The sequence below is a fragment of the Rhincodon typus genome, chromosome 8, assembly GCF_021869965.1.
Source record: "Rhincodon typus isolate 14 chromosome 8, sRhiTyp1.1, whole genome shotgun sequence".
NCBI lineage: Eukaryota > Metazoa > Chordata > Chondrichthyes > Orectolobiformes > Rhincodontidae > Rhincodon > Rhincodon typus.
In genome coordinates this window covers 76,346,362-76,372,758 of record NC_063339.1, presented here as the reverse complement: position 1 = coordinate 76,372,758, position 26,397 = coordinate 76,346,362, and the positions used below count along the sequence as shown (strand labels likewise).

Genomic DNA, 26,397 nt, shown 5'->3' with positions numbered 1-26,397 from the left:
GACATTGATAAAAGGAATGGACAAAATTGAAAGATGGAATTCATTGCAATGAAATATGAGTTATGGTCCATGAACAAATATATAAATGAGAATATACATATTTAGTTGGTGAAGACCTATGAACATTATAAGTCGAAAGCGTTTTAAGAGTCTATGTGCATGGATCATTAAAATTTGTTTAGGTACAAAACATGGGCAAAAGCTGGTAAGTGAAATGTTAGCCTTTATAATTAAAGGACTAGAATATAATGGGGAGAAAGTTAAACTATAGCAATGTTCTTTGGTTAGACAACATCTGGCATGCTGCAGAAAGTTCTGGGTACTGCATGTTAGAGAAGATATATTGACCTTGGAACAAGTGTATCACAGATTCACAAGAATGCAACTAGGGCTCCAAGGGATGAATTATGAATACAAGATATATAAACTAGACGTTTATTGCCTCGAATATAGTGTTAAAAGGAGATTTAATTCAGGTTAGGATCTGGAATCAAATTAATAGGATAGATAGGGTGAAAATCTTTCTGCTGATGGGTGGGTGTGGAGTCTAGGACAAAAGTCATAAATTTAAAATGAAAGCAAGATAGAAACAACTTCTAACAAACATGGAACACACTCTCTCAAACAGAAATTGATGCAGACTCAATGAATATTTTTAACTCTGAGAGCAGTAGATTTTTCTCTAGGTTGCAGTATTAAGAAAATGGACCCAAGGTAGGTAGATGGAATATAGATTTGGATCAATGTCATATGTAATCACACTCAATGACAGGCCATTCAAGATTGTTCTATGTTTGGCTTCTCAAGCCTGCTGCACCATTCAATAGGATCATGGCTGATCCTCACTTCCTCTTTCCTGCCCTTATCCTATAAGCTTCCATTCCCCCACTGATCTAAAATTTATCTCAGTCTTAAATATACACAAGGATTCTGCCCTTACAGCTCTCTGTGGCAAGGAGTTGCAAAGATATTCAAACTTCTGAGAGAAGAAATTACACCTCATCTCAGCCATAAATTGGCACCCCTTAATTCTTAAATTACACCATCTGATTCTAGACTTTCCCATGAGGGGAAACATGGTCCCAGCATTTACCCTGTCAAACCCCTTAAGAATCCTATATGTCTCATTTGTTTAAACTCCAGTAGTAGAGTCGCAACCTGATTAATCTTTGCTCACAAGACAATCCCTCCATACTGGGGATCATCCAAGTGAACCTTCTCTGAACTGCCTCAAATGAAATAATATATTTTTCTTAATAAGGGGACCAAAACTGCTGTCAGTACTCCAGATATGGTATCACCTTGTATACTCGTAGTAAGACTTCACTACTGTTATGCTCCAACTCCCTTGAAATAAGGGCCAACTGTCTAACTTCCATTTTTTTGTTCCTTTGGCATGTTACAATTCAGATTTTCCACAAGTGTAGGCATGGAACTAGCTAACACTTACCTAGCTTAGGAGGGAATTAAAAACTGGGTTTTTTTTAAGTATAGGTTCAAAACAAAGATAAAATCTAAGTTTGTTGTGATTCATTGTAAAAGTTTGAATACATATTAAGTTCTGACAAAAGATGTATTCAACTTCCTTAATGCAATGAAAATACATTTCCTTAAAAAAAAACGTATTTGTAAAATGAATTTTTTTACAAGTGATTTTATTTGTTTCTGCAAATTCCAACATGAAGCTTTAGCCAAATGAACTCAATAATATACACATTGAAATGGCTGTCATTTGCCAGGCAGCTCCATATTTTAAATTTACATTGTGTTACTTTTATAATTGAGAGCTGAGATTTATATAAAAATGTGAAAAACTGAAGATTATCCCTCTTGTAGACCTAAAGAGTCTATAAAATGGAGAATCGTTTGACTCCACTCTTTCAGTGTGTAAACAGACAGATTTAGCCTCAATTCTCAAAGGATGTGAAATAATGTTCTCGAAGGACAGAAATTCTGCAGAGACATGTAATGGTTCTTAAGCTTCTGGCTGAAATCCTTCTTTCTGGTCATGAGAAACTAGAGATTACAGCTGTGTTTTCTCTGGCCTGCACTCTGGTTTTGACAGTACACTAAAGCCCATGGAGAAAAGAAATTTAAAACTGCAGTTTCAATTAATTGGAATAGTAATGATGTATTATGACAATTATTTCTCTGGAGTGAAAATTCAACCTACGCACTCTGTGCTCATTAATTAATCTTATACAAGTGATCATTTAATAGATCTTATTGTAGCGTCTGGTTTCTGGAAGTGCTCCGACCTCCTTTCTTGAAGCTGCATTAAAATAAAACTTCAGGTTCCTCTTTTATTATCAAACATATTTTCTTCTCAATTCTCTATAGGCCCTTAAGGTCTTCCACCACCTTTGCCATTACTGAAAAAGGCAGAAGAAGAAAGATCTGTCAATTGATTAGTTAAATATGCACCATCCTGGCCAATGACTAACCTCTTCTTTCCAACCAATTTTGTCCCATCATTAGCTACCCTGATGGAGCTCCTGTAATCTGTCCTTCCTTTTTTGTTGCTGTTAAGCTCTTGCCATGTTGATCTACCTCTCCTATCTCTTCTCTCTTTCTCCCAACCTCCCCCCCCCCCCCCCCCCCAAAAAAACCTTTCCATCTTGAAATCAGGACCAATTGCCTGGTTGTTCTCTTCTTGTGTAGTAATTGAGCTCCTAAAACTTGCCATTATCTGATATATTCGATACCTTCTTTTAACTCTATGACTATGACTCTATAACTGCTTTCTATCTTGACACTATCCTGTCCTGAGTTTATATAATTATTTCTGTATCTTGAAATCTTACATTTAGGAGCAAAGTGTTACATTTCCAGCTCTTCCAATTTTGGGATTTATTGTTGAATTGCAGTTTAAAATGCCAGCACTCTAAACTTGAATACATATTGGGTTCTGACAAAAGATTATTCAACATTCTTAACATAATGAAAATACTATGTCTCTTTTAAAGTAAAAAAAAATTGTAATTTTTTTACAAGTTTATACCTTAAAACATTTTTATTTGAGCGAAAAATTTTTTTGTGTTTTCATATCTCAAATGGATTATTAGCAATTGTGTTAATTAAATAATAAATGTTGGCACTGATCATGCATTTTAGTGTGAAAGTTAAACAGTGAGTAAGTGTGGCAACCAAAGATAAAAATTGAATGCCTGCATCTTCCTCTTTTTGATTCAAGCAGACATTTTACTCAAAATTCCGAAAAACTAAGGCGTAAATTTTCATTCCTGGATCAAAAGCACAGAGTGGGGACAGTTCCCAGCTCTGCATACCTGATCCAACCAGATCTTGGTTCTGGGAGAGGGGCTGACTTTATGGTAGAATGAGGGCATACCTGGAAAGAATTCAGAAGCTGCCAGGTACATAAGCAGCATGGGCAAAAAGGCTGGCCTCAGTACACTGGCACTTTGAAGCTATGAGAAAAACAATAAAACAATTCTCACACCTCTCAGTCCTTTTCCCCCACCGCAGCACATTGCCTTTGCCTCATCCATGCTACTTCATGCCCTCACTAAACCCCCATAACCCTCTTACTCTCCATGCCAAGGTATTCTCCTTTGTCCACCCTCCTTATGACCCTACATATCCTCCATGCCCATCTGTATCCCTTTTACCAGCACGGTCCTTTATAATCAACTTAGTTCCAACTCATTCAAACCCACGGCCCATCAATATCTACCAATCCAAATCACTCAGATTCCAGCATGCACACACCTCAGTAACTATACTAAGGTTAAATAAAGTTCTTTAAAAAACTCAATTTAAAAAAAGACATTTAACACATTTAACTCAGTACTAGTAAGAATTGCAGATGTTGGAGTCAGAGATAACACCATATGGAGCTGGAGGAACAAAGCAGGCCAGGCAGCATCAGAGGAGCAGGAAAGTTGACATTTCGGGTCGGTAAGAAGGGTCCCTTCTTACCTTAAGATTAACTTACCTTAATCTCCTACAAAAATAAACATTTACATTCATAGTTCCTCTCTTAAAGGGTTTATTAAGTCTTGGAGCTGGCAGCCAAACTGTGAACTAACAGGAACCCCACTTGTTGAAATGAAAGGTTGAGAAATCAGTTCTTTAGTGATAGCCCTCGGGCAATTAAGGGGGTGACAGTCCTGAAGTTGGCATTACACCCCAGTCCCTCTGATGCTCATCAATCGTGAAAGGTCTCAAGCATCACGGGAGACTCAGCATGATCCTTCTCCAGGCACATTTGGGCATGGACATAGCACAGAAGAGACACACTATGCGGCCAAATGTGATGATAGAACTGAAATGAAGCATTCTGACGTTTAGAAAACAACGTACTGTAGAACCTTGGTTTAGAATCAACTGTCTGCGTGTTAACATTTCAATATTGATGCAGCTGTGGTCCTGAACTCTACTACACAGAGAAGAGAAAATTTGAGAGTGAACTGTTCTTACAGACTCTGGATATGAGCCTCATGAAGTATTTTTAGAGGATTATAATGAGGGCACCTGTCTGTATAAATTCCCAATCAGAGAGCAAGAAAATGTTTAAATTGTAACTCAGAAGCAGCAGATGTATTACTATATTCAATCAATCAAATAGCATATTATAGAATGTTCAACCTTATTGTTGCCATCTTCACGGAAGGATTTTGATTTTGACACTAAATAAAACTTGTACTGAAGATGGACCCCTAACAGCTGTTTGATAGCATGCAGCCATGTAACCCAAGTCATCAATTTTCAGTTTTTTTAAAAAAGATTTTGTGCAGTGTTCATACCAGACTTAGTTGTTACTTGAATCCCTCTGTGATAAGTTTCAAGGCCAGATGACATCCTCAGGAAGTATGATTAATCACGCATGTGCAATTTGTCATATGTGGCTATGCCAAAGCTCCCTAGATTAATTTAAATGGACTAATATTGTGCAACCTGGAGGCCAGTTGATATCATTATGCAGGGATTTTTGGAGTCACAGGTAGACAGGGTGATGAAGGCAGCATTTGGCACACTTCCCATCATTAGTCAGAACATTATGTACAGGAGTCAGGATGTCATGTTGCGACTGTACAGGACATTGATGAAGCCACTTTTAGAACACTGCATATAATTCTGGTCACCGTTCCATAGGAAGGATGTTGTTAACCTTGAGAGGGTGCAGAAAAGATTTACAAGGATGTTGCCAGGACTGGAGAGTTTGAGTTATAGGGAGAGGTTGAATAAACAGGGGCTTTTATCCTTAAAGTGTTAGAGGCTGAGGGGTGACCTTATGGAGGTTTATAAAATCATTAGGGGCATGGATAGAGTGATTGGCCAAGGTCTTTTTCCTAGGGCGGGGGAGTCCAAAAGTAGAGGGCACAGGTTTAAGGTGAGAGGGAAAAAATTTAAGAAGGACATGCAGAGGGTGGTGAATGTATGGAATGAACTGCCAGAGGAGGTGGGTACAGTTACAACATTTAAAAGGCATCTGGATAGATATATGAATAGGAAGCATTTAGAGGGATTTGGGCCAAATGCTAGTAAATGGGACCAGGTCAGATTGGGATGTCTAGTCGGCACAGATGAGTTGGACCATTGAGTCTGTTTCCGTGCTGTATGACTCTTAATGACTTCATCTGATAGTTTGTGAACCTTTGGAATTCTCTAACCCAGAGGGCTTTGAAAGCTTCATTGTCGAATTTATTTAAGGCTGAGATAGACAGATGTTTGGTTTGCTGGAATCATAGCATATGGGGAGTGGATGGGAAAATTGAGCTAAGGCAGAAGATTGGCCAAGTCTATTGCGTTTCAAAGCTACTCACCGGGCAACATGGTCAACCCCTGCTTTTATTTCTTATGTTCCAACATTTGATTTACCTACGAGCATTCTAGATTCCCATTAAGAATGGGCACCTCGGCAACATGCAGAGATTTGAACCCAGTAAGAAAAGGCATGCTCAAGAGAGAAGGTGTAACAGGAGAATGAAACTTTAATTAAAGGCCCTGTTGAACCTTATAATCTAGTCCACAAAATGCCTGTAGTTCAGTTCTGTAACACTGTGGTATGTACTCAATATAGTAGCTGAACCCAAATGGACAACACAACAGATTTCAGAAGCACTGGCGCAGGGAAGGGAAATTCAGCCGGAATTCCCCTTCTGATCATTATTTAGAGTCATAGAGTCATATAGCACGAAAACAAACACTTCAGTCCTGCATCCACTACTTCCTCTGGAAGTTCATTCCATACACAAACCACTCTCTGTGTAAAATAATTGCTCCTCATGATTTTTTTAAATCTTTCTCCTCTCACTTTAAAAATATGTCCCCTAGTCTTGAAGTCCCCCAGATATTTCTGCAAGAGGCCCCGTAGTTTCCTCCTTAACTTCCCACAATGTCCTGGGATACAATAAATCAGGTCCCGGTGATTTATCCACCTTTATATTTTCTAAGACCTCCAGCACTTCCTCTTCTGTAATGTGAATTATTTTCAAAACATCAATATTTATTTCCCTGAGTGTTCTAGTCTCTATTTCTTTCTCCACAGTAAAAACTGAAGCGAAATATTCAATTAATAGCTTTCCCATCTCCTGAGGCTCAACTCAAAGACGACCTCTTTGATTTTAAGGGGCCCTACTCTCCTTCTAGTTGCTCCTTTGCTCTTAGTAAGAATCTCTTTGGATTATCCTTAATTTTATTTGCCAAGGCTATCCTGTTTTTGCCTTCCTGATCTCTCTGTTAAGAATGCCCCTACGCTGTTTATACTGTTCAAGAAATTCATTTGAACCCAATTGTAAAACCGAGTTGGAGAAACTCAACAAGTTCAGCATCTATACAGAGAAAAATGGAGACAATATTTTAAGTCCAATATGACTTGTCTTTGGAATTAGTTAGACAGCATTGGACTTGGTGGCAGGGTCTTTAACAACCAAAATATCCTTCCAATATTTACTACTTGTATTCATGAACACAAAGTTTGTGCAGCACTGACTGGTATATAGGATTCATGGATTTGAACTCCAACCACAACTGAGTTAAGAATAAGGCTAAGGATGTGCGTATGTACATTTTTCTGAGCAATTGATGTAATTTATTTGTTGTATCTGATTTTACTGAAGAAGTGCTTGTATCATCAATCTTTAGAAATGAAAGTTCATTTAAGGGTTTGGATAAAATAAAAGCATCTCTTAATTGCCATCACAAAGCACCATTACTCAAAAATCATTAACACAGTCATTTCGTTCTGATCAGAGATCACAATTATGCAAAGCAGTGAGTTAAGTTTCTTGGCATCAAAACTTGTCATGCATTAGAATGACATAATATGAAATACTAATGGAATAAGTTGCATTCCAGCCAAGTGCAATATTATAGAGCTCTCTAACTTTATTTAATAAGAGCTTTGATCTGTCAGGTTTTATTGCTTAATTGATCTGCCTCATTTTTATTGCACGTCACAAGGGCAACTTAATGGACATTTAAAAAGCGTTTAAGTGTCATTGCACTCACACACATTAGATGTATGAATATATTTTTTGTTTTTTTTAAGCATAGCTTTTATCAAGGCAAATCAGCAAGAAACCAATAAAAAAATTCAAAGCATGGAAATTACCCCAAAACGGATTTCATTTAAGTCAGGAGCAAAAATGTTCTCCATGTACCCTGGCAACCAACAGTAAGACTTGGAGACATAGTAAGTTTAATTTTACCAACTCCAGATGAATTACCAAAATTCAACTAAGTGTCAATTTCAGAGAGTTTCATGAAGAGTTTATCTTCATGAGCTCTGGCAAGTTGTCTCACGCAATTTTGTGCTGCTCACATCATAATACATGTACCACTCCTCAATGGCTTTGAGCACATGCTATCTTGCGCTCACCACTGGTGGAAGTACTTGCTACTGCTGGGACTTTCCAGGATTTATGATGCAGGCATCATATTTAGAAATAAGCTATGCAGCAGGTCAAGTGCTGTTAGCTAGGAATTGCCCTTCACAATATGTCTAGTGGAAGGAAATGAAATAAAAAGGCTGTTGAGGGCATAACGGTGGCACAAGTTAGACTCCATTGAAATACAAGATCACATTCATAAGTTCATTGCTAATGATTGACTGTCATTGGAACTGGAGTTACAAGAATCAAGCTACACAGTCTAACCATCCTGACCACCGTGCCATGTTGGAGCCTTGACTAAAGGAGTCCTACTCTTTCCCTAATGTCTAGTGTTGCACAAAATGTTCTCATTGCTTGTTTTGGGAGCATTACATACTGGATGGCTTACACACTGGCTGCAGCACTGACTTCGTGGAGAAACAAGATTGAGCAATGTGATCTGGCTCAAACTGCAGCCATAACAGCTGTTATACGTTTTTAGTAGAGGGGTGAGAGAGCCCACACAGGTGGTTGGTGGATCTTTGGAAGCAGCTAGTTGCAAGAAAAGTTAATGCAGCTGTCACTATGATGGCCACTAGAAGAGGATGGTCACCCATCCACTTCAGTCACTAGCCTCACTCCAGGAGTTAGCATAGTTCTATGATAGTGTCCTAGGGCATGTACTGTACTTATCTGGAGGAAATGGCATCAAGGATGATGAATGCTGCACCTCCACCACATCCTTTGGGTACCCTCAGTTGTGACTACTTCATGTGGAGACTGTTCCACAGCTGCTGGAGGTTGCTGCTGGTCCTGGATCTGCTAAGCATCTGTTTCATCCCAATTTCCCTGCACAATCATTGCAACAGAATCACAGTGGCAATAATCCCTGCAGTGGCTGGATCCATTAGTCATAGCTCCAGTGAACCTGTGTGGGGAAAATCAGGAGCAGAATAGTTCCTTTGTAACGTGACCAATAAGCATTCACATCACACACAAATAACCATGTAGCACAATCCTCCAGATTGAACGTAGATCGCCTATACATGGATCTTTGACATAGGAAAACTTATTCCTATGTATGCAGTACAAATCATGCCCCCAAATACCAAAGGAGGTGGTAAGTTAACTGACACCCTCCCTCCCTTCTCCTCTCTCCTCCCCCCACCCCCCACCCCCCAACCACCATCCCCACTTCCAACAGCAACTTAGAAAGGCAGTTTCAAACGTTGGTAAACCCTACAGTTCAAGCTGCGAGGACATCAGCTCCATGCCCTTGTGCAGGCTATGAGACTTTGAATCTCTTTGTGAAGAGAGTCCTACCATTCATCTAGAATCATACAACATGGAAAACAGACCGTTTGGTCCAACCAGTCCATGCCAAACATAATCCCAAACTAAAGTAGTCCCACCTGCCTGCTCCTGCCCCATATCCCTTCAAACTTTTCCTATTTGTGTATCTATCCAAATGTCTTTTAAATATTGTAATTGTACCGGCATCCACCACTTCCTCAGGAAGTTCATTCCACATGTAGTCCCTTGCCTTATTTGTCTTGACCATGTATATCCTCCTGAAATGTAAAGCTATCCTCCTTACTATTTACCATCCCACCAATTTGCTTATCATCCACGAACTTACTGATCAACCTTTCGACATTCAAGTCTGAATTCTTTATATATCCCACAAACAGCAAGAACTCCAACACTGGACAGACTAACAGAAACGAAAACACTTCAACCATCACCCTCTGCATCTTGCCACTCAGCCAACTGTGGATCCAATTTACCAAAATTGCTTGGATCCCTTTGGCTATTACCTTCGCTGTCAGTTTCTCATGTGGGACTTTCTCAAAAGACTTGCTGAAGTCCAGTAAACTACAGTGAATGCATGCCCTCATGTACACATCTGGTTACCTCTTTGAAAAATTCAATCAAGTTGAGCAGAAATGAACTTCACTTAACAAACCGTGCTGACTAGTCTTGATTAATTCCTGCATCTCCAAGTGCAGATTAATTCTGACCCTTAGAATGGTTGCCAATAATTTCCCCACCACTGAGGTTAGAGTGACTGGCCTGAGGTTTCCTGATTCAGCTGTTGCAACCTTCATGAATAACAGTACCACATTGCTGTCCTCTAGTCTCTGGGGAGGAATTGAAATTTATTGCTAATGCCCCTGCTATTCTCCTTCCTTGCCTCACTCAGCAGCACTCTTCCAATGTGGTCTTCTTGGATTTGAGCTGTGACAGTCTGAACTGACATAGTATTTGTTTACATTGCCTGCCATAAACTACTACTCTCCTGTCCACATGTAATTTCATGTGTTCACTGGGCTCCTATCCTCACAATTAAAATGTTACCATATAGACAGTATGGAATAGCAATGCAATAGCAATATTTTGATTCACTTCATGTCTACACATAAGGGAAGTCAAAGGGAAACTTTGGGCACAATTTAAATGCAGTTTCACATTACATTGGACTTATCCTCCAGGTAATGTCAACCCCAAGCTTTGTGACACTACCCCTTCAGGAAATCTGCTAGACTTGTCAATGATATTGTGTTGATTTGAGATTTATATTTCAACCTCCGTGCTAGTGAGGAATGTCGCAACATGGAAACATTGGTTATATTGTATTTAAGAGTTCCACAAATAAAGCATTTTTAGCCAACCTGCTTATCGAAAATGCATTGCTCACAGTGAGTTGGAGTTATTAAGCTGTGATGGCAGATGCTGATAGTTTCAGTCATTATAATGCAAAGTCTGGGACACTGACTCCAGTTTTGTCATCTGAGCTCTAATTTGATGTTTTTCAGTTACTTCTATTTGACAATTAACATATCAAAGGGTCAGGAATAATTTACTGTCTCCCCAATCTGGGTTGGTCAGTACACAAAGTAGTAGGCAGATGAAATGTTACTTTTTTAAGAAAGTTAAGAAACAAAACAAATAAAAACAAGAAACTGGTATTATAAGTTAGAACGTTTATTTTCTTCAGTTGCTCCACGTAATAATAACTGATATATTTGGAATTGTGCAATGTTGTAAAATATATGAGGAGGCAGTTCAGAAGCATTCCAAACCAAATTTGACACCAAGCCACACCAAGCCACATTAGGTCAGGTGGCCAAAAGCTTGGTAAAAGTGGTAGGTTTTAGGGAGCATCTAAAGAGAAGACACGTAGGGAAGCTGAGTAGTTTAGGGAGAAAATTAAAGAACTTAAAGCCAAGGCATCTGAAGGCACACCCGCCAAAGATGGAGTAATGGAAATTGGGAATGCAAAGAAGCCACATTTGGAAAGCACAGACATCTCAGAGGGCTTTAGGGCTGGAGAAGGCTAGAGGTGAGGGAGGAGCAAGGATGTGAATTTTAAAACAAAAGCACGCCACTGCCAGAAGCCAAGGTAGGTCAGTGTAAGTAATATGCAGAAGTTTACGAATTAGGTGATAATTAAAGAACACGACAAAAGTGCAAAGAGTAAAGTATAGAAATGTTCACTTGAAGGACCCCTAGCACACACTATTTTAGCCCTGAGGCCTTTAGCACCTATGTCTTTGGTCATGCAGAATGTAAAAGTATGCCTGTTACCTTGGAGGCATGTACTAGAGTTTTAAAAATCTTAGTACTGTACATAAAAGGCTGCATTCAGTTTACAGCAATACTATCTCTTGTATCAATTCCAAAGATGTTCAGTTTCGTTTTAAGTATGCCACAAAGACCTTTGTAAAATAAGTGTTTATATGGTAAACGTATATCACTTTATAAAATTTTACAAGGCACTTGAATTTTCTTTTGCAGGTAGCGCAATTAAGTTGGATCGAAAGGAAGGCAGCTGCAACTTTCTATGGAACACCTCCAAGTTCCACTGTTGATGAGGCTCTAAAAAACTTTTTAAAGGTGAAGTCTAGTTTGAACTAAATGTCGGTGTTTCTATATTGTACTGCAATAATGGGGGCGAACATGAATAATTATCAAAAACATTAAAAATTATAGATGTCTCATCCAAAAATGAGCATTATTGGCCATTCAAGATAATTTCTGTAATCCTAGGAGCTAATATTTTCCTTCTGCTTTAAAGGTACTGATTATTTTTTGTGTTCTTGTAATAGAGCATAGAAACAGACCTTCTGTCCAACTCATCCACGCCAACTATGTTCCCAATTCCATAAACTAATTCCATTTGCTTGCATTTGTTCCATATTCTTCCAAACATTTCCTATTCATGTACTTATCCAAATGCCTTTTAAATGTTGTAACTGAATGTGCATCCACCACTTCCTCTTGCAGTTCATTTCATACACGAACCACTCTCTGTGTAAAAGAGTTGCCCCCATGTCCTTTTTAAAACTCTCTCCTCTAACCTTAAAAATATGTCCCCTAGTTTTGAATTCCCTACCCTAGGGAAAATATCTTCGCTATTCACCTTATCTATGCACCTCATGATTTTATAAACCTCTAGAAGGTCACCCCTCAACATCCAGTGAAAAAAGTCCCAGCCTATCCAGTCTGTCCTTATAACTCAAATCTTCCATTTCTGGCAACATCCTGGTAAAACTCTTCTGAACCCTCTGCAATTTAATAATGCATTTCCTATAGCACAGCGACCAGAACTGTGCACAATAGTTCAGAAGACGCCTCACCACTCAAAAGGTCAGAGCAATGAAGGCAAGCATGCTAAACATCTACTTCACCACCCTATCTATAGGTAACACAAACTTCAAAGAATTATGTACACGAAGCCCTAGGTCTCTGTTCTACGACACTATCCAAGGGCCTACTTTGAATTGTATAAGTCCTAACTTGCTTGTTTTACCAAAATGCAATTCTTCGCATTTATCCAAATTAAACTTCATTAGCCATTCTTCAGCCCATTGACCCAATTGATCAAGATCTCTTTGTAATCTTCGATAACTTTCTTCACTCTCCGTTATACCACCAACTTTGCTGTCATTGTAAACTTACTAACCATGCCTTTTCTATTCTCATGTAAATCATTCATATAAATGACAAACAAAATGGACCCAGTACTGATCGCTATGGAGTCACAGCCCTCCAGTCCGAAAAACAACCCTCTACTATCACTTTGTTTCCTGCTGTTAAGCCAATTTTGTATCCAGCTGGCAAGCTCACCCTGATTCCCATGTGATCTAACTTTTCTAAATAGTCCACCATGGGAATCTTGTGAAGGGCTTTGCTAAAGTCCAAGTAAACAATGTCTACCACTCTGCCCTCATTAACCTTCTTGGTTACTTTCTTAAAAAACTCAATCAAGTTTGTGAGACACAATATCCCCCGTACAAAACCATACTGACTATCCCTAATAATTTCTTGCCTCTACAAATGCATATAAATCCTGCCTTTCAGAATCACTTCCCAACAACTTACCCACCACCAAAGTCAGATTCACAGGTCTGTAGTTCCCAGATTTCTCCTTACACCCCTTCTTAAACAAAGGCACAACATTAGCCACTCTCCAGTCATCTGGCACCTCACCCATAGTTATTGACGATACAAATATTTCATTCCAGCTGGGCCAGATAGCTTTTTGACTTAGTAAATGGAGGTCTCTTCCTATTGTGTATTCTTGGCTTTGATTGTTCGTCGTCTTTTTACATAATTAATCTAAACTTGTTCAGCTGGATTTCACATTCCCCATCCCAACCAGCAGATGTGAAGGCCAGGGGATCTGCTAAAATCCAGCAACTGCTACATGGGAAGCTGGTAGCTTCACCTGCACAGGCTTGTATCAGACAAAGGGGTGACCTTTTTGTGACCCCTTTCCCCATTGCAAGCATTCCCTTCAAGGTGACTTTTTTTTCCTTTACCACCAGTTGCCAGCCTCTCAAAGCAACTATCCCTAACCCCACACTGCAGGGATCTGCAGCTTGGTGCTGGTGATATTCCTCCACTTAGCTTGGTGTCAAGTCCCAGCAAAGATCATCACTGGGGATATTATACTGGGTATAACTCATACACATTACACTAGGTCTATACCCAGCAATGGCCATAGCTCCCCACATGTTGCGGCTGTGAATCCTAGAACTGTTGGTTATCTGACTAGTTCAGTTCTCTGAGCTGGGACCTGAGGGGCAAAAATGTCATCTCAATCTTACTGATGACCAATTGGTCATTAAATAATAATGGAACAGCTATTTTTCCTGACTGTTCTTTTAACTGGGAGGGGCTTAAATTCATTAGCAAAAGCATTCACAGTCATAATCCATATACTATCAGCCATTGTAAGTAAACTAATATTGTTATCTTTATCATATACTTTACAGGCTGAAGAATTGAAACCAGAATACTCCAAAGTGAACTCGGTCTACATTGCAAAGGTATTCTAGTGCCAATTTTCTGTATAGTTACCAGTGGGATAACTAAAGGGGTTTTGGGATGCTAACTGGTCAAAGCCATAAAATTACTGCACTCTATTGTAAAGATGTACAGACATTCAATGTAAACGAGGTTAAAGAGGCTGACTGAGAGCTATCGAGACTCACATAGCATTAGCAATGATGATACCTTTGTCATCCTATCCAGTTTACAGCAATAATTTCAGTCAATTTGAATCCAAGCCAGTGAGTGAGGCAGGATCCTAGATACCTTTTTGTATGGGTAGAGTTTGATAATTTCACAAGTTTACAGTTTCTTTCACCCAACAATCCCACTTGTTATCCCTTTATATTTATCTAACCAGTCAATTAATTCATCAAATAACCCTAATCACCCACTAAATTACTTGCAATTTTAACAGTTTCTAACAAAGTATTGGTTGTCATCAGAGTTTTTACAGAATGTATTTACTACGCCTTCTTTATTTCACAGAAGCATGCATTGCTGCACATACGTTTTTAATGATCAAACAGAAGTTTATCATACAAGAGAAATAAAAATAAAATCCCAAAACAAGCATTCTAAATATAATACAATTTGAAAGTTTTCAAAACACATGGCAAAATATAATCTGATCTACTTCCCAACAGCATCACTTTACAGATAATCAAAATCCAGAAAATGTCCTTCCTTATCAAATCTGTATGTTTGACTGAACTGTTTCTTCTCGGTTCTGGTTTTCTGATTTGGGAAGCCTTTTCCTTTGACTGCTCACAAACTGAGATCTTAGACTTTCACAGCTTAAAATACCAATGCAGATTTCTAACAAACACTCCTGGTTTGTAAATTTTCACAAACTGAAACCTTTACACAGATGTAACTTATTCACTTAAAAGTGGAGTTATATTTGCTTTTCAATCTACAGGAACCATTCCAGAATTCATAGAGCTTTGGAAGATGATTTTGGTTATAGCAATCACCAAGTCTACTCAAATTACTATAACTAATTTAGCTTTTCTGGTATTCGTAGTGCTACAGGGATCTTGGGAGCTATGCCACTGCCCTACATTGGCTTGAATTAGCATCTGCGTTACCCATCAAATCTAAGGAGGTAAGAATAATTCAGCACAGGATTAGCAGCCTTTTTTGCTTTGAGAAAAACATGGTATTTAATTAGGCAAAAGTTCCTATTTGCAAGTGAGTTATGTCGGTACAGGTCCAACTTAATATGGTTGTAAATTTTTTCTTGACAGTTTTGCAATGTTGAACTTCACTTTTAAGATTCTGCAATTGAAACCAGTTTTGAAAGTCTTACCATATCTTTTGTTGAATGGCACGCTGTTATTTTATATATATATAATATTTCTACATAATAAAAAAGGATCACCATTTGAATCTTTAAGCCTGTTCTGCCATTCAGTGAGATCACAGCTGATCCATATCCTAACCCACCTTGGTTCTATAGCCTAGCATACCTCCTGTTTTAGTGGATGGAAGTTCCACACTTTGTGTGCAGAAGTGTTTTCTAACCTCCCTCTGGAACAGCTTGTCTCTGATTTTAAAGTTATGGCTCTTTGTTCTAGACTCCCCCATCTGCAGAAAATGTTTCTCTTTATCTATTCTATCAATTCCATTCAAAATCCTAAAACAGCAATTAAATCACTCCCTAATTTTTGTACTCCACAGAGAAGCAAACTTAGCAAGTATTGCCTTCCCTCAGGCCTTTCCTGTGATTTTTGTTGAAAGTGCGTACGTGTGCAGACAGGGGAGAGGACAGTAAACAGCTCAAGTTATGATTTTCACTGACTGCCACTGAATATTCAATTAACCAGTTGAGTAGTAGTTTTTGGCCAGGACACAAAGTGTTCTCCAACACAAAAGGACTGCTAGTATCTATTGTATTATCCATTATTGTATTAACCATAGAATGGTTACAGCACAGGAGGCCATTTGTCTCTTCATATCTGTGTCAATTCTTTGACAGCACAATTCAGTTAGTCCTGCTCCGCCACCCTTTCCTTATTGTAAGAACTTTTTCTTTTCAAATGATTTTGCAGTTCCCTTTTTCGAAGATGATTGAATCTGCATCCACCAATCCTAACTACATGTGTAAAAATATCCTCATATCATCGGTAATTCATCTTATAATCACAAAACCTATATTACCAGACCTTCCAAACCTGCAGCTGCTACTACCTAAAAGAACAAGGGCAGTGGATGCATGAGACTACCATAACCTGCAAATTTCCTTCCTAGTCTCTCACCATCCTAAATTGGAACTGAATTGCTGTCACTTCACTCTCACTGAGTCAAAATTCTGGAAACTCCTGCCTAAAAGCACCTCAGACTGCAACAGTTCGAGAAAGTAGCTCACCACTACCTTCTTGAGGACAGTTGGGGATGGGCATAATCCCTCATGATTTTGAATATCTCCTGATCTCCTCTTAAAACCTTCTAAGCAGAACAAACCAGCTTCTCTATATTAACCGCTTAACTATATTTGTAAACTGTTACTACACTCCCACTAATAACAACATTTTTACTAATAAGCAGTGTGAAAAATTCAACACAATATGCCAAATTTTCCCAGACCCTAATAGATAGCTTTGAAGTTGGAATGATGAGGAAAATACAATTAACTTGTATCAGGCCAGTGCTGCTACATGTTTCCACTTCCAGGCACTTTTCCCAGAGGCGAGGATAAGCTCAGCATCAGAGGAGCAGGAATGACAATTTTTCCTATCTGACCTCCTGTGCTTTTCTAGCCTAACACCTATAGATTCTGGCTTCCAGCATCTGCAGTCCTTATAGCCTCCAGTTTCCCAGAGGTGAGCTCCTAATAGCAGTAGCTAGCCAATTAGGGCATTTAATGGAATAATTAGGCCGTATTGTCGAAATAGATTACAATTTTTCCTACAGTACAGGGGTCACCTACTGTGTCAGATGACTAGAAATAGAGATTAGGTAGATCCACAGTGGTAGTTCTGAGCCACAAACCATAATAGACTATCTATTAAATTGCTGGTGTCGTATTTGCAATGCTCCAGGGTGCACTTATTTTTTTCAAGCAGAAGGCATACAACTGTAGCCATGTCTTGTGGATTGAAGTCCCTGCTAAATTAGCTGTAGCATCTGCTGCCTTCTCCTGAAAGTGCCTAAAGGTGCCACTGCTGTTCCTGTTTCTCGCCTCTCAGCTGCACCCTCACTGTAAAGGATACTAACTATACGATCCACAGGCCACACTGAATAGACTTTCCCACACTAACTCCAATTAAACAGGGTTCCCTGAGGCAAGTCCTTAATTTGCTGCCTCTGGAAGATCAGTTCTAATATCCGACCATGGCCACTGGGTTTACAACTCAGAATTGAGATAGACATAGGGAATTATAAACCCACCTGAGAAAACGTAGCCCAAATTCAAGCAGACTAGGGTTTTAGAAAGCTTCAGTGCAACTTATTTGGCTTTGTACTGTATGCCTCCATTTATAGATGATCCCATGTACCTTCATTGATTTGTACACATAAGCCTCTCTGTGTTCTGCCAACCATGTGGAATTATATCTTTAAATGGACTGACCTCCATACTAAGGAAGGATGGAATTTTTTTAAATGTACCTATTCAGATACACACTGGAACAGGCGGGATATAAATAGGTCCTCCTGGCTCAGAGGTAGGGACACTACTATTGCACCACAAGAGCCCTAATAAAATCCTAGTAAGACTTGAATCTGTGACACTCTTATAACATTGCAGTGAGATACTTTATTAGTTATCCCATGCAGACATTTAATAAATTCCCCACATATCATCAAAAGCAAATATGTTTTAATTGTTCTACATTCAATGGAACTATAGATGTTTTCTAATTAACCTGGTTAGCGATGGTATTACACATCTTTGGTGGAGGCCTTGAACTGGGGCTTTTTGGTTCAGAGGTTACACTACTGCTATACTACTATACCACAATGGCCCTAGCTCCCCGGTATAAATAAGAAGATTCTAAACAACCTATTCAGAGTTGTTATGATGCACCTTTGGAGCAAGTGGGATGTGAGCCTAATCCTCCTGGCCCAAAGGTAGGGACACTACCACTGTGCAATAAGAGCCCCCTCCTCCAGTATTAATATAGTCCATGTTAAAATTATATGCAACAAAAGAAAACAAACAAGTGCAGATACTGGAATTCAGAATCAGAAACAGAAACAGGAATTGCTGGAAAAACTCAGCAGGTCTGGCAGCATCTGTGGAAAGAAAGCAAAGTTAACATTTCAGGTCCAGTGGCCCTTCTTCAGAGATGCTGTCACACCTGCTGAGTTTTTCCAGCAATTTCTGTTTGTGTTTAAAATTACACTCACCTCAAGTTTTATTTGCCTCCATCTACTGGTAGAAGTAGGTTGCTGCAAGGCATTTTTTAAAATTCATTTGTGGGACCGAGGTGTTGCTGGCTGGGTATTGCCCATTCTGAGTTGCCCTTGAGAAGGTAGTAGTGAACTGCCTTCTTGAACTGCTGCAGTCTACATGCTGTAGGTAGACCCACAATTCCGTGAGAGAGGGAATTCCAGGATTTTAACCCAGTGGCAGTGAAGGAATAGTGACATATTTCCACCTCAGGATGGTGAGTGGCTTGGAGGGGAACTTGCAAGTGGTGGTGTTCCCATGTATCCGCTGCTCTTGTCCTTCTAGATGGAATTGGTCCTGTGTTTGGAAGGTGTTGTCTGAGGATCTTTGGTTAATTTCTGCAGAGTATCTTGTAGATAGTACACACTGCTGTTACTGAGCATTGATGGTGCAGAGTGTGGATCCATGTGGATGTGGTGCCAATCAAGTGGGCTGCTTTATCTTGAATGGTGTCAAGTTTCTCGAGTATTGTTGAGCTGCACCCAATCAGCAAAGTGGAAAGTATTCCATCACATTCCTGACTTGTGCCTTGTAGATGGAGAACAGGCTTTGGAGAGTCAGGAGGTAAGTTACTCGCCACAATATTCCTAGCCTCTGATCTGCTCTTGTAGCCACTGTGTGTATGTGGTGAGTTTCTGGTCAACGATAACCTCCAGGATGTTGAAAGATAGTGGGGGGATTCAGTGATGGTAACACCATTGAATGTCAAGAGACAGTGGTTAGACTGTTTCTTATTGGAGATGGTCATTGCCTGGCATTTGTATGGTGCAAATGTTACTTGCCACATGTTAGCCCAAGATCGTCCAGATCTTGTTGCGTTTGGACATGGACTGCTTCAGTATCTGAGGTGTCGCAAATGGTGCTGAACATTGTGCAATCATCAGTGAACATCCCCACTTCTGACCTTATGATGAAGGGAAAGTCATTGATAAAGCAGCTGAAGATGTTTTGGCCCAGCACACTACTCTGAGGAACTCCTGCAGAGATATCATGGAGCTGAGATGACTGACCTCCAACAAACCATGATCATCTTCCTATGTAACTGGTTTTATTTTAAAATGGAGTCTCACAGAGTTTCATAGAAATCAAACTTAAGATGGCTGCTGTCCTAAAGCTGTAACATCATGCTTCCATATTATGAGTTGAGTTGTTTAAACCTGGGGTGTAGTCCCACCTATTGTCATCTTGTCAAACTAATTAGTTTTTAACTGTCTTATCCTTCAATTTAGATAGTTTTCATTGGCAGGTTGTGATGAGCTAGTTTGAGCTGTTCACACCTCCAGAGAAACCAATGTCTGAGAGTTTCTGTTTCATTGGTTTGTTGAATTTCTGCAAGGTTTCTTATGATTTCTTCCTGAGATTAGTAGTCTTGCCTCAGTGCCGGCTCAATCCTCAAGGGTAATCATATGACTTTTGGAGCCATTTTTGTGAGTTGCCCTGATCCATTTTGAAAGATCCAATTAAGCTTCTTTGTGAATTGTATATTATAATTGCACAGTCATTACATCCTACTTTATTTACATTCTTCGTTCATTTCCCCATTCTTTCCTTATTTCCTAGTTCATCTCCCATTTGAACTTTCTACACTTAGCCTGGTTCTCACATGTACTATCAACCTACTATATGTTATATACATATGCTTCATATACTTCCTGTCCTTCATCTCATACTTCACTTATTGTCTATCTCTTCTGTCATTCAGGAGATCTGACTGCGGTTGTTCTAACATTCTACCCGTACAATCGTCTTGCAATGTAGGAGTGGGGTGAGGAAGGGGATGATGATGTTGGATGATATAACATTGCCTTGTGGTATTCTGTCCCTGAAATCCTGTTATGCCTCTGAGGAACCACTTGCCCTCTGCTTGCTTTCTCCTGCTCACTAGCTACATGTAAATGGTCTTTGAGTTTCTCGGGCTCCTGCTTCTCTAACACAAATGTTGCATGTCTCCAGATATTACAGTTCTGTTTTTCTTTTCATCTAGGATGCAAATGCCGCGAGTGAACTACTAGAAATGCAAAATGTCCTCAGCCTAAGAAGCTAAACACTGTCCTGTTTTAAGCATAAGAGCTTAGAAGGTCTTTGTTCCACTGCAGAATATCCTTGTGTTATGTAAAGAACTTTGAATCCAACTTGTCCTGTTATTCTGGTATTTTATTCTGTCTCTGAAGAACCATAAAATATCATAAATCATGTCAACTTGATGGTCAGAGGTTGAGAATGTTCTTCAAATCTCAAAGAGACCACTCTTTTCTCAAACCCTTACATACAGGAGATAGATATTGGATCCCAAAGAGTTGACTGATTTATTTTCCTCTGGCAGCCGAGACTTCCTATACTGTATGAAGAGACTGGCTTGTCTCCTGTATGTAAAAGAAATCTATTTTTCATGGTTTCTATTCATATTCTTCTAACAGGAGCTTCAAATGGGCTAATTTTAAGATTGTTTCCTTCAATTTATTTGGATAAGCATACAAGAGGTATATGCACAGATGTAAGGAAGACATTGTCCTTTTTTTAAGGTAATGCAGCATATAAATTTCCAGGATCACAGAATTGGTGTTTCAGAAGACTCTGATTTTGGAAGTTTGTACTGTTATTGTGCATTTGCCTCAACACATTTATAGTGCTTGTGTACCTTTGTGACTTACAAAATGACTGTTTAGAAGCATGATGAAATGTTTTCCATTCGACTGAGCAATGAGTTCATAAAAATACTTAAAGATGGAAGCTGTTCGTTCAGCAAAATGAACGTGTAGTGATCATTCAGAGCAAAGCAAACTAGGTTGGATTCTCACTCTATGTTGCCATTAATCAAGTTCAGATAACAATGCCACAGATGGCCTTCAACACCCTGGCCTAAAGAGAGGAGAAAACCAGTCAATATTTACTCAATTAATGAGTGCAGAAGGTGTACATTTGTGTGAAGTTGTGAGAAGAGGGCCAAGATCAGACCTGGGGGGTGTGTGGCATCATGGTAATGTCACTGGGCTTGTAATCTGGTGGCCCAGGATAATGCTGTGAGGACACAGGTTCACATATCACCAATTCACCAATTCAATTGATATATCTGAAATTAAAAACTTGTCCTTTAGGAAAAGAATCATTACGTTGTCTGGCCTGCATGTGACTCCAGACTGACCGCAATGTGGGGTGCTCTCTGAAAGAGGCAAGTAGCCCCTCTGTTGAAGGGTAATTGGGCACTGACAACAAATGCTGACCTTGCTCATGATGCCCACATCCTATGAAAGTTTTTTTTTTAATTTTTCCTTGATCTGCCAGCTCTTACTGTCTAAATGCATTTGTGAAGATTGCGAAGGACAGTTATGGAACAGAACTCGTGGAGTGACCTAAATCAGTGGCTTCAGGATGGTGGTACAGATTGGAGAGACAGATGTGTATTTCTGCATTGCACAGCAAAAACTATCATCTCCATTTCACCAGCTACAATATTTAGATTTAACTTAGGTGTGAGATTGATTTGTTACCATTTGATAATCTTATTTTCATAGAACAGCAAATTGCTAATGCAGTGCAAATGGTCATCTGCTGTAGCTTCATGATGAAGAAGCAGATAAATTTCAGTGTCTATTATTTGACTTGGGAGTAAGATCTCCATTTATAGTTCAAATATATTTGAAATAAGGCAAAGTGCAGAACCTTTATATAAAAATCCAAATAAGTTAATGTTTGAGTGTTCTTCACAGCAATTCAAGCAAGATATCTGCAAGTTAAGCAAATAACCAGGTGCTAAGATTAGCTTAGTACTGCTGCTATACCCAGCAAAGGCACTGTTTTTCATTTACAATGAATGACAAGTGTAGTGTTGGCAGATAAAATAGTCACAAAGACACAGATTACTTTTCTCTGTAGACTATAGTCAGATAAGCACAAAGTTCAGGGCTCTTGTGCATAGAACAAGAAAATAGTCAGATTTTCTAGGGCACCTGTAGTGATGAGAATTTATTGATTGTTTTCATGTCAAAACTGACTTGTCACCTCAAATTATTTGCAGAAACATTTGGGCCATTTACTAGGTTTTAAAGGTTTTAATGTTAGGAACCCCACCCCAAGGGAACTTGTAACGTAACATTTTCCCCATCCTTCCACTCAACATTTAGAATCTGTATACTGTGTTAGATTTTGCGACTGCAACAAAATGACTTAGCAGCAGGCCTGACAGGAATCTGCCACATTTACATTGAATGAGAAATTCTACTACTGCTGTATCAGCAACAAAAACTGATCCTGCCATTATCCGATGGAAAAATAATAAACAACATGGTCATTCTGGAATGCTACACTTTAGGTATTAAATAATAATGAATGATATATAACTTGACAATCATCAAAAATACTGATCGATTGAGATGAAGTACATGACCAAAAATTCATCCAAATTTTGTATTTCAGCTCTGTGCAATTTATTTTGCATTGTCCCAAAAGAGACACAGATCTTTATATAACTTACTGCAAATAACTTTATAATAACCTCTTCTCCTAGCAAGCAGCAGTGTTACCACACAGTTTTCTTTGTTTATGTGGTCATATCCATGGTTAGCCCATCAACATTTCAAAGGTCCACTCAAACTTATTCCTGTGAAATGACTGTCACTGAAGAGGGGGTGGAAGGCTACAAATCACCTTCAACTTTCTGACAAATACTCCTTTGAGTTGCAGAGTCTATTTCCAATTCTAATATTCTTTGCCTATTTTGGATTGGTTCAGTATGATTTTGATACACCTGCTTTAAAACTTTTGCACTGTTTCTAGTGCATAAAACAACCAAACAGATATTGTGAAGAGAAACAAATTTTAATGTCCAGTTTTGAGGTTGGCTGATATTCACTATACCACAATAAATTAGTCATTTATAGGAAATGAGAATATTGAACTCTTCCTCAGTTGCCTTTTCAGTTCCCTGCCTACACCAATTGACTCACTAATCTTTGGAAGACAAATAGCTAAGTGAAAGACCCGACAATGTGCAAGTTGTTTCTTCTTTTTCTGTAAGGCCCAACAACATATTTTCAACCCACTTAACACACTACAGTTTGTCTTTCTCTCCCTTGGGCATCCAAAACTTTCCAACTATTCACTTCCTGGACTCCTCTTCGCAAGGACTATTGAACTTGCAAATCACTCACTCACTCTCCACTTGGAATTTGGCTAGCTGTCCTTATCCTTGTTCCTCATTTTCTTTGGGCCATTCCTTCTGTCTTTTAAACCTCAACGTTTCAAGACTATGTTGCATTCAATCTGTGTTCTTATCTGCTCATCACCCTTTGCTTATCCTGTGAGAAAAGTCACAGAAGAGATAATATATGTAAAATTACATGAACACCCTGAAAGCATTCTACATTTAGCAGAACCCTTCAAATTCTTTTCAACTTGAAATAGACATTTCTGTGCCATTCACTTTAAATATGCAGTATGCTCATGTGGTTTATATTTTTGCTTTGAACAAGAACTTGTTCCTTTTATTATTTCCAATTATTTGATTGCAGAAACATTGTACTGTGGGCAAGTAATGGTCCTCCATTTGAACTTCTCCCTTCTGAACATAAGTTCAAACATAACTGGGGGTCCTTCCAAAGTTCCTATTTCCCCACAATTTGGAATCCATGGGCAGAGTGTGCAGTTTTCCGACCATTAGTTTTAATGTCTGTAAGATGGGGGTTGGTGCTTTAGTAGTTTCCTAAAATACACAACCCACAGTCAGGAATCCTGCTTATAGTACAGACTGTGAAGATTGTTCTGTGCATTCCCAAACTGTCCCCTTGATTTCAAGACCAGAAGCATATCTCGCTAGACCTCATGAAACATTTCCTTCAAGGTCAGGAATTTTCCAAAATATATCTTGACTCTGTTCTCTGAAGAGCAGGTGGATTGGTTGGATTGCTATATACCACAGATGTTTTCTTACAAAGCTGCCTGTACCAGGTATGGAGCATAGTCCAATGGTCTTGGGATCGATGACAGGTTGTGGTATTAGGGTGATTAGAAGAGTGCAAGGTATAAAGAGACATCAAACTTAATTTTTACAGCTTAAAAAAAACAAAGTTGTCATTCCTGTAGGAGCCTAATCCTCAGTGACCAGAATACTGGCCTTGGTTCAGATTGCTTTAGCTTTTGAGTCAAACAAATCCAAAACCCACAGCGAAAAATAACCACAACATGTTCATCTTTTCCACATAGAATTTGAAGATAACTTTTCTCTCACACAACTTATTATTCAAATGATTTTGAGTCATGTGAATGTAGGAATACATGAAATCTAGGATGTGTACAGAACTGAATGTGATGGTGTTTGACTGGTCTGTCAGGCTAGATTGGACCTCAAGTCATTAGATGACACATATCACTCTCAAGAGACTGACAGACACATTAGAAATATCCACAAAACGTAAACATAATATTTTGCAAATTATTGTGAGACAGGTCAGTGCCCAGCACAATGAAAGTTATGGGACAACCCAAATGACATCTTTCACCATACCAAAGTGGTTGCAATGTGTCTGTGTTACAAATGAGTTAATTTCCTAGATGATGAACTAATCTATGATGTATGATACAAAGTGACAGTCTTTTTGTCAGTACGATGTAGACTGATGAATACACTTGAGCGAATTTTTCCAAAGTGTTTCAAGCCATCTCTGGTCCAGTTGTCTGGTGAAGGCCTCTTCAGTGTGGAAATATATCTAACTCTCTCCATCTTTGTAATGGATTGTGAATCTAATAACAGGAAACTGTGTGGAGTAAGGAGTTCTCATAGTTTAACAAACTGCAGTAGCACATTTCACTTGTTGGATCGAAGGACAACATATTGCCATGTTGTCGCAGAGATTACTTCAATAGGATTCTGTTTCGTAGGTCCCCCACAAAGTGAGTTTATTCCCTTTGTTAAGCCAATGGGCAGAGGGAGCAGGCAATTCAGGAGCAGTAAAATTTAAAGTAAGTTTACACGTGACACCATCTTACTCTGCAATGTAAGGGCATCTATGAATGGATAGTGTTATGTGGTGGGGGAGGAGTGGGATGGGAATTTAACAAGTTTGGAGAAATTAATTTGTCAATTGGAGGAAATAAATAAGTGAGAATTCCAATTGAAAGAATTTTGAAAGAAGATGAATCACTGTTGATTAAATTTACAAAAAGGGATGTCTTAATAATGTCTAATCTTTTTCTGTCATCTGACAAGATGCCTTCCAAGTAGTAGTATGCAGCACAGTCATCCATTAAAGCATAGGGATTAATAATGCATTGCCACTCTCAGGACCACAGGGACTGATTGTGACTCTGAGTTAGAACGGCATGAATCTTCTACATTGCCTATTTTCGTAATGTTGCTGAATTATATCCCACAGGAGTTTTTATATTCAAATTCACTGACAAACAAGCATGACTAACCATACCACATACAGGACAGTGGATAACAATAGACTTATTCAGTGGCATCACGGTTATCTAGTCCTCAGCAGTTGGACAGGACCCGGTACTCGGAAGTTGGAGAAGGCCTTGGTCCTCGGCAGGTGGGCTGGCCCCAGTATTCGGCGATGGCCGGTTCGTGAAGTAGGAGGCCGTGGACTGAACAAAAATGACATTTGTCTTAACTTTGCCTCATTTTTTAATGTAATTTATGTAACTAAATGGCACTGTTTTTGTGGTGACTTGCACACACTTTACTGTATTTTCACAAATACAAGTAACAAATTGTCTATCTTTCTATGATGCAATCTGCTGAATTGTTATATTTGGTTTGTTTGCATCAAGCAATCTTGTTTTTGTTTTACAAAAATTAAAATTAGCACTAAACATTTGAATTTAAAA

At 39.0% G+C, this 26,397-nt stretch overlaps 1 long non-coding RNA gene across 1 annotated transcript; it reads left to right on the top strand.

Moving 5' to 3' along the window:
• Positions 1-11,624: 11,624 nt before the first annotated feature.
• On the top strand, positions 11,625-26,397 carry LOC109926796. The gene is made up of 4 exons (XR_007262663.1): positions 11,625-11,732; positions 14,117-14,170; positions 15,199-15,279; positions 20,552-26,397. It is a non-coding gene; the product is annotated as an uncharacterized LOC109926796 (long non-coding RNA).